A 9,572-nucleotide genomic window follows, 5' to 3' on the forward strand; every position below is an offset into this window, starting at 1 on the left:
ATTTTGATTCTTTGTATTATTTCCCTTGGGATTGCGGTTTTGTTGATGAAGTCTTTGCCTACATGTATGTCCTCAAGAGTTCTACCTAGTCTCTTTTCCAGTAGATTTACTGTTTCTGTTTTAATATTCAGATCTTTGATTGTTTTTTATTTTAGTTTAGTGCGTGGTGAGAGACATGAGTCTAATTTTAATCTTCAGCATGTAGAAAGCAAGTTTTCCAGCACCACTTATTAAAAAGGCTTTCTTCCAGTGAACATGTTTGGCCTCTTTGTCAAAGATAAGGTAGCTGAATGTGTTTGGGGGTTATTTCTTCATCTTCTATTCTGTTCCATTGATCCTTGGGTCTATTTTTCTTTTCTTTACTTTTTTTTTTCTTTGCCAGTACCATGCTATTTTTATCACAGTGGCTCTGTAGTATAATTTCAAGTCAGGAATTGTGATGCTTCCCACCTTACCTTTGTGGTACAGAATTGTTTTTGCAATTCTAGGTTTCTTTTGATTCCAAATGAATTTTAGGATTGTTTTCTCTAGTTCTTTGAGGTTTGCTAATGGTATTTTGATTGGGATTGCATTAAATTTGTATAACAATTTTGGGAGTATGACCATTTTCACTATGTTGGTTCTTCCTACGCAAGAGTAGGGGATATCTTTCCATTTTCTGACATCCTCTTCGATCTCCTTTTTCACAGTACTGCAGTTTTCAATGTAAAGATCCTTTACTTCCTTTGTTAGATTGATTCCTAAATATTTAATTTTTTTCAATGCTTTTGTGAAAGGTATTGTTTCCCTGATTTCTTTCTCAGTGAGTTTGTTATTTGTGTACAGGAATGGTATTGATTTTTGAGTGTTGACCTTGTATCCAGCTATGCTACTGAATTTGGTTATTAAATTTAGAAGTCTTTCAGTAGAGTTTTTGGGGTCTTCTTTGTAGAGAATCATGTCATTTGCAAATAATGATAATTTAACTTCTTCCTTTTCTATCCTTATTCCATTTATTTCTTTCTCTTGTCTGATTGCTCCGGCTAATGTTTCCAGAACTATATTGAATAGGAGTGGTGATAGTGAATATCTATGTCTTGTTCTTGATTTTAGAGTGAAAGCTTTCAGTTTTGACCATTTAGTATAATATTGGCTATTGGTTAGTTATAGATGGTTTTTATCAGATTGAAATAAAACCCATCTGTTCCAACTTTCCATAGGGTTTTTATTTTATCATAAATGGGTATTGAACTTTGTCAAATGCTTTTTCTGCACCTACTGAGATAATCAAGTGATTTTTGTCTTTGGCTCTGTTCATATGGTGTATTACATTATTGACTTGTGTATGTTGAACCATCCCTGAATCCCTGGGATGAATCCTACTTGGTCATGGTATATAATCTTCTTGATGACACTCTGCATTCTGTTTGCCAGTATCTTATTGAGAATTTCTGCTTCTATGTTCATTAGGGAGATTGATTTGTTGTTTTCTTTTTTTATTGGGTCCCTCTCTGGTTTTTGTATCAGGATAATACTTGCTTCCACAAATGATTTTGGGAGTATAGCTTCCTTTTCTATTTCATTGAAGAGTTTGAGGAGAATTGTCATTAGACCTTCTCTAAACTTCTTATAGAATTCAGCAGTAAAACCATCAGTGCCTGGGATTTTCATTGTTGGTAAGTTTTCAATTATACTTTCAATTTCATTAGACTGATATTGGATTATTTAGAATTTTAATATCTTCTTGATTCAGCTTAGGTAAGTCATATTTGTCTAAAAATCTGTCCATTTCTTCTGTGTGTTCCATCTTAACTAGAGTACAGGTTCTCAAAGTAGGTATTGATAATCTTCTGAATTTCCATAGGATCTGTTGTGATTTTACCCTTTTCATTCTTAATTGCATGAATTTGAGTCTTTTCTTTTTTTGATAAGATTGGCTAAGGATTTATCAGTTTTATTTAATGTTTCAAAGAACCAACTCTTCAATTCACTGATTCTTTGTATTGTTTTCTTGGTCTCAATTGCATTAATTTCTGTTCTGAGCCTTATAATTTCTTCCCTTGTACTAAGTTTGGGCTTGACGTGTTCTTTTTTAGAAGATTGAGGTTCAATGTTAGGTTGTTTATTTGAGCTCCTTCTGTTTTCCTGATGTGAGAGTTCACCGCTATAAATTTCCCTGTTAGGATTGCTTTTATTGCATCCAATAGGTTTTGGTATGTTGTATTGGGATCATCATTTAATTGTAAATACTATTTAATTTCCTCTTTAGTTTCATCTGTGACCCATTGTTTGTTCAGGAGGGTGTTATTTAATTTCCATATGTTTATGGAGTTTTTGTGGTTTCTTTTGCCATTGATTTCCATTTCATTGCACTATGGTCAGATAACAGGGATGGGATAATTTTGATTCTTTTTATTATTCAAAAATTAAGCACTGATTTTTAATAGAAACTTTTAAAAAATGTGTTCACTTAATCACATTAAGTACTTTTCCGATCTGTTTCTCCACAGTTTGCTCCAAGCTTTGCTGAAAGGCTGTTCTGCAGTCTCAGTGTGACATTCCCTTTGCAGACAGGCCTGCCACTAGCTGAAGCAGAAACATAAGGTGGGTCACTGTTGTCTGGTAGATGATGGAAATTAGCTGAAAGGCCTGGGCTGGGAACTTTGGCTCTGCCTCTGCCTCTGCTGAGGAAGAATGCTGGGTCCAGGCACGTCCCTCACACACTCAAGAGGCCATCAAGCCATGAGTTATAGTCACTGCTGCACAGCCCACTGTGGGTCTTTCCAGGTTGGCAGTCTATTCCAAGATTGTGAATATTGAAATTCGCGCTAAGAGAAAACCTTTTCTCAAGCCATAGTTGTGCTGATACAAATTACTCTTCATTAAAAGAAAAAAAAAAGCACCAAATACATTTATTTTCAAAGTGTAAGAATTCCTAACGAAGACAATAATTTGTTTCATTCCTTGTGTATAGAATTTTTATCTTCCTATAGTTAAAAATGTAGCTGATGAATAGGATATACGTGAATTTATTTGGTACTGCTCTTAGATTTTAGGTGTAAATATCAAGAAAACTAATATTAATTTGCTTCCATGAGTACTGTCTTTAAAAAAGCAAACCACTGACTAGAATTCCCTTAAATCAAGAGCTCCTCTAGCTTCTTAGGCAGAAGTTTATTGATTTGAAACATGGCTTTGCAGCTCTCAAAACCCTCAGAGCTGCAAACAAAGTAGATTTCAAACCAAAGCTAATTAAGAGAGACAAAGATGGTCACTACATCCTTGAGAAGGGAACAATCCAAAAGGAAGAGATGCCAATCCTAAATATACATGCACCAAATACGAATGCCCCCAACTATATAAAACAAATATTAATGGACATGAAAAATCAAATAAGAATACAATTATAGTGGGGGACTTCAATACCCCACTATCATAAATAGACAGATCATCTATACAAACAATTAACAACAAAATTCTAGAACTGAATCAAGCTATTGAACAAATGGACTTAATATATGTTTACAGAGTGTTCCACCCTACAAATCCAGAATACACATTCTTTTCAGCAGCACATAGGTCATTATCCAAAATAGACCACATGCTAGCTTATAGGACATGTCTAAGTAAATGTAAAAGAACTGAAGTTACTATATATTATCAGACCAGAGTGCAATAAAATTGGAGGTCAATAACATAAGAAACTGCAAAACTCCGACAAACACATGGAAATTGAATAATACCCTCCTGAACAACCAATGGGTCACAGAGGAAATTAAAGAAGAAATCAGACAGTTTCTACAAGTAAATGATAATGCCAGTACATCATACAGTAATCTATGGGACACAATGAAAGCAGTTCTATGTGGGAAATTCGTAGCAGTAAATGCCCATATTAGGAAAACAGAGAGAACTCAGATAAATAACCTAATGCAGAACCTCAAGGTCCTAGAAGAAGAAGAGCATAACAAACCTAAAACTTGTACAAGAGAGGAAATTATAAAGATCAGATCAGAAATCAATGCAATGGAGACTAAGAGAATGATACAAAAAATTAATGAATCAAAGGGTTGGTTTTTCAAAAGAATAAATAAAATCGATAAACCTTTAGCCAACCTTATCAAAAAAAGGAAAGAAAAGGCTCAAATCCATGCAATTAAGAATGAAAAAGGTGAAGTCACAACAGACCCAGCAGAAATCCAGAGGATCATCAATACCTACTTTGAGAACCTGTACTCTAATAAAATGAAAAACACTGAAGAAATGGACAGATTCCTAGATACATATAAATTGCCAAAGTTAAATGAAGAAGATATAGAGATTCTAAACACCCCAATTACAATGAGTGAAATTGAAAATGTAATAAAAAATTTACCAACAAAGAAAAGCCCAGGTCCTGATGGCTTCACTGCTGAATTCTACAAGACATTTAAAGAAGGACTATTGCCATTAATCTTTAAACTCATCAAGGAAATTGAAAGGGAAGCAAGGCTTCCAAATTCATTCCTGGAAGCAAGTGTTACTTTGATTCCAAAACCAGGGAAAGACCCAACCCAAAAAGAGAACTACAAGCCAATCTCCCTAATGAACATAGATACAGAAATCCTCAACAAGATACTGGCCAACAGAATACAGAGGGTCATCAAGAAGATCATACACCCTGACCAAGTTGAATTTATCCCAGGGATGAGAGGATCATTCAACATTCATAAATCAATAAATGTAATACACTATATTAACAGAGTCAGGGACAAAAACTATATGATCATCTCAATAGATGCAGAAAAGGCATTTGACAAAATCTAACACCCATTCATGATAAAAACCCTACAGAAAATTGAAATAGAAGGTCTTTTTCTCAATTTGATTAAGGCTATCTATGAAAAACCAACAACCAAGATCATACTAAATGGTCAAAAACTGAAAACTTTCATGCTAAAATCAGGAACAAGATAAGGATGCCCACGATCACCACTCCTGTTCAATATAGTTCTGGAAACATTAGCCATAGCAATTAGAAAAGAGAAAGAAATAAAAAGAATAAAGATAGGAAAGGAAGAAGTTAAATTGTCATTATTTGCTGATGATATAATTCTTTACATAGAAGACCTAAAAAACTCGGCCGAAAGACTTCTAGACCTAATTGACAGATTCAGTAGAGTAGCTGAATGTAAGGTCAACATTAAAAAAAAAAGAGCCTTCATATAAACAAATAGCAGACTCACTGAGAGAGAAATTTGGGAAACAATTCCTTTTACAATAGCATCCAAAAAAAGAGAAATGTATAGGAATCACCCTAACAAAGGAAGCAAAAGGCCTCTACACTGAAAACTACAGCACTCTGAAAAAGGAGATGCAGGAGAATACAAGAAAATGGAAAGATATCCCTTGCTTCTGGGTAGGAAGAACCAATATGGTGAAAATGGCCATACTTCCAAAACTACTATATAGATTTAATGCAATGCTGATTGAAATTCCAACAATATACTTCACAGAACTACAGAAAACAATCCAAAAATTTATTTTGAACCAGAAGAGACCTAGAATAGCAAAAGCAATTCTAGGCAACAGAGACATGGCTGGGGGTATCACAATCCCCGACTTGTAACTATACTACAAAGCTATTGTGATAAAATCAGCATGGTACTAGCAAAGAAACAGACCCAAGGATCAGTGGAATAGATTAGAAGATGCAGAAACAACTTCAGACATACTGAGCCACCTCATCTTTGACAAAGGAGCCAACCACCCTCATTGGAGGAAAGATAGCCTATTTAATAAATGGTGTTGGAAAAACTGGATTTCAACCTGCCAAAGATTAAAACTAGACCCATACCTATCACCATGCACTAAACTAAGATTAAAGTGGATTAAAGATATAAATAGTAAGACAGAAACACTAAACTTGCTAGAAGATAAGTTAGGTAGAACTCTTGAAGATATTGGCATAGGAAAAGACTTTATGAACAAAACCTCAGTAGCATGGGAACTAGCACAAAGAATCAACAACTGGATTTCAACCTGCCAAAGATTAAAACTAGACCCATACCTATCACCATGCAGTAAACTAAGATTGAAATGGATTAAAGATCTAAATATTAAAATAGAAATGTTGAATTGGCTGGAACAGAGGTTAGGTAGAACTCTTGAAGATATTGGCATAGGAGAAGACTTTATGAAAAAAACCTCAGTAGCATGGGAACTAGGACAAAGAATCAACAAGTGGGATCTCATCTTATTAAAAAGCTTCTGTACTGCAAGAGAAACCACCAACAGAGCTAAGAGACAACCTACAACGTGGGAGAAAATTTTTACCAGTTGTACCTCAGACAAAGGTCTACTATCTAGAATATATCAAGAATTGAAAAAAATCAGACCCCCCAAATTCAAAGGCCTGATTCAAAAATAGCCATCTGAAATGAAGAGATATTTCTCAAACAAAGAAGTAAAAGCAGCAAATAAATATATGAAAAAATGTTCAAAATCACTGGTCATTCAAGAGATGCAGATGAAAACAACACTGAGATTCCACCTCACCACAGAAAGAATGGCTGCTATCAAGAAATCAACAAATAACAAATGCTGGCAGGGGGGTAGGGAGAAAAGAACCCTTCTTCATTGTTGGTGGGAGTGCGGACTGGTGCAACCACTGTGGAAATCAGTATGGAGATACCTCAAAGAACAAGGGCTGGAGGTCCCATTTGAGCCAGCTATTCCCCTGCTGAGTATCTTCCCCAAAGAATTAAAAGAATCATACCACAGTGATATATGTGCACCCATGTTTATAGCCTCAAGTTTGTAATAGCTAAAGCTTGGAAACAGGCGAAGTGCCCATCAACTGGAGACTGGATAAAGAAGATGTGGGTTTTTTTTTTTATAAAATGGAGTACTACTCAGCCATAAAGAATGAGAAACTATAAACATTTATAGCTAAATAGATGCATATTGAGGCCATACTCTTAAGTGAAATAAATAGGACACACATGTGTAAATACTGAATAGTTTCTCTAGTGTGAGAAACTGAAAGTGTAAATAAGGATTAAAATGATTAAAACAAATAATTGATAATTTGAAATAGGAAAAGGTCCAAAGGTGTAGGGGTGGTGGGACGGGACGGGGAAAGGAAGGAAGGGAAAGGAAAAATTATGAGAAAAGGGAAAAAATGGAAACAAAATCTATGTAAATAAGGAAGAGTGGAGAGGGTGAGGGGCACACAGGTAATTCAGAAAAAAATAAGAACCAAGATACATCATGTACAGGTACAAGCACCCAATGATAAATGTAAACATATTGTATACCTCAAATGTACCAATAAAAGAATTTAAAAAAAACCCAAAAAACCCTCAGAGCATCCCTGGGTGGTGGCAGAACAGCATAATCTAGTGGCTGATGAAGTCATTGCAGTGTCCAAGGTCCTGGGATCTCCAGGAGATTCTTCCAGCTCCACACCAGGCACTGGCTCTTTCACTTCAGTAGCAGTAAGGGACCTTTAGCACTAATCAGATGCACCAAACCATCTCTTTCCTCAAGCTGATATGATTTGGTTGCTACTTTTAAGGAACAAAATGCTTATTGCTGCTTTTCAGTCATTTCTATCTACAGCCCTGCTCCAGGTTCCTGGCTCCAGGACACGCACTACCAAATAACTGAAGCCAACTTTAAAAGTCTGGATGGCTCTGGCTGTCTAGGGTTTGCCCTTCTCCTGCCTCATTGAATCACATGTCTGAAGGAATGTGCCAGGGTCTGAGGACATAAGAATGTTCTTTGGGCTATATGGAAACTATTGGGTGACTATCTAAATCCCATCTTCACATTACTGATTTGAGATAATGCTCGTAGGTATCTCTTGTAAGAGGCATCTTCTACTAGAGATCAAGGTGGATTATAAATGACACTGCTCATTCTTAAAATCCCTCTTAACCTAGACAAAGCAGGACCTGGGAGGGAGAGGGAGAGAAAGCAGACACGATCAAAGCCATTATGTCAGACACCCATCACCAACTAGAAAGGGGACAGCTAATGGGACAAGGAAGACTTGCAAAAGTGGTGTCAGATCTCCTGGGCACTTCATGCAGCCATAATCTCCCCTGCTGTGGGCATCTGGGCTGGAAGCTACTGGAAGCTGCTCCCAGAGTCAGCTGCAACTCCCTGAGGATGATCCTGGTAAGTTTAAGCAGCCAAGAGAGAAACAGTAGCAGATAGTAGAAGAAAACAGCACAAGCTGTTCTAATATAAAAATAAAATACAAATCATTTATAGATACTTACAAACAGGCCAGGGTTGAAGTGCACTAAAGTGTCACCAAAAAAATGAAAAAGGAAATCAAAGTTTAAAATCAAAGTTTACTGATAACAAGGTTAATGTTAAAGTCCATATTATGCTAAACATGGTATTTCTTTAAGTATTTCTCTACTTCTTACTTTCTCTGGCAGTCGAAATAACATCTTAGCTGACATTTTGGTGATCACTATGTTGAGGTTCCAGGGGACTTCAAAGCTTTTAGCTTTTTGAATTTTTGCAATGTGCCCACCGCCTTAAGAAGGATCTGATTTAGAGTGCCATGAGATCACCCTGCTTTAAGTGGATTAGGATGCCACCCTGTCTCTATAGTTGGTAGCTCTCATTAGACACTTGCTCTCACAACTGTATAAGCATGATAATCCATGCTTAGGCAATATACAAAGCCATTACGTTTATTAAGCTTTTATTTTCATAGGGCTAAATTGATCTACAAGAACTTTATCTCCATACGGTTGGTCAGGCTACTCCATTTGTGTGCCCTGCTTCCCTGAACAATGGTGCCACCATGTGTCAAATTAACAGTGCTGTAAGATGGATCCTAGCTTGGTCAAAATTACCAATGTCACAGAACTTTGGGAGCACTCTGCAAACATCAAGTTTTACTAACAACTGATCAAAAAAGGGAACTTTCTTGCTTATTAGCTATGAGGTTTGGATTAAGTTGTTTAGAGCTCTAGATCTATATAGCTGCCACTTCCATATGGATCTCTTTAAATTTCTTTCATTAATTCATTCATTCTTTCATTTTATGATACTAGGGATTGAAGCCAGGGCCTTTGCACTGAGCTACATTCTTTTTCTTTTCTTTGATGTTTTTCTTTTCTTTCTTTCCTATTTTCTTTTTACTTTGAGGCAGGGTCTAGCTAAGTGGCTAAATTGCCCAGGCTAGACTTGGACTTGCAATCCTCCCTCCTCAGCCTCCAAGAGTATTGGGATTATGTCCATGTTTCCTCATGCTTGGCAAATTTTAATGCTAAGTAACAAAATGAATGCAATTATGAATTCAGTTCCACAGTAGCAGGAACTGTGTTTCAAGAGCTCAATTGCTATGTGTAGCCAAGTCTGCTGAATTGGATGGCACTGTTCTGGACCTGTAATACTGGGTGACATGGGCTTTTGAGGCTCAGTGTCCCATCCTCTACTGGTCTAAGGTTTCTAGTGATGCTTGTCACAGAGCTTCTGTGGACCACATGAAATGATGCCTGAGGAAGTACCATTCTCATGTCATTTAAAAAAATTATTGCAGAATTGGGAAATCACTAGTCTTTGGAACACTAAGAGTTTAGCTCTGG

This window comes from Heterocephalus glaber, unplaced genomic scaffold (genome assembly GCF_053883595.1).
Source record: "Heterocephalus glaber isolate CG9 unplaced genomic scaffold, H.glaber_assembly_v1.0 deba00001593, whole genome shotgun sequence".
Taxonomy (NCBI): Eukaryota; Metazoa; Chordata; class Mammalia; order Rodentia; family Bathyergidae; genus Heterocephalus; species Heterocephalus glaber.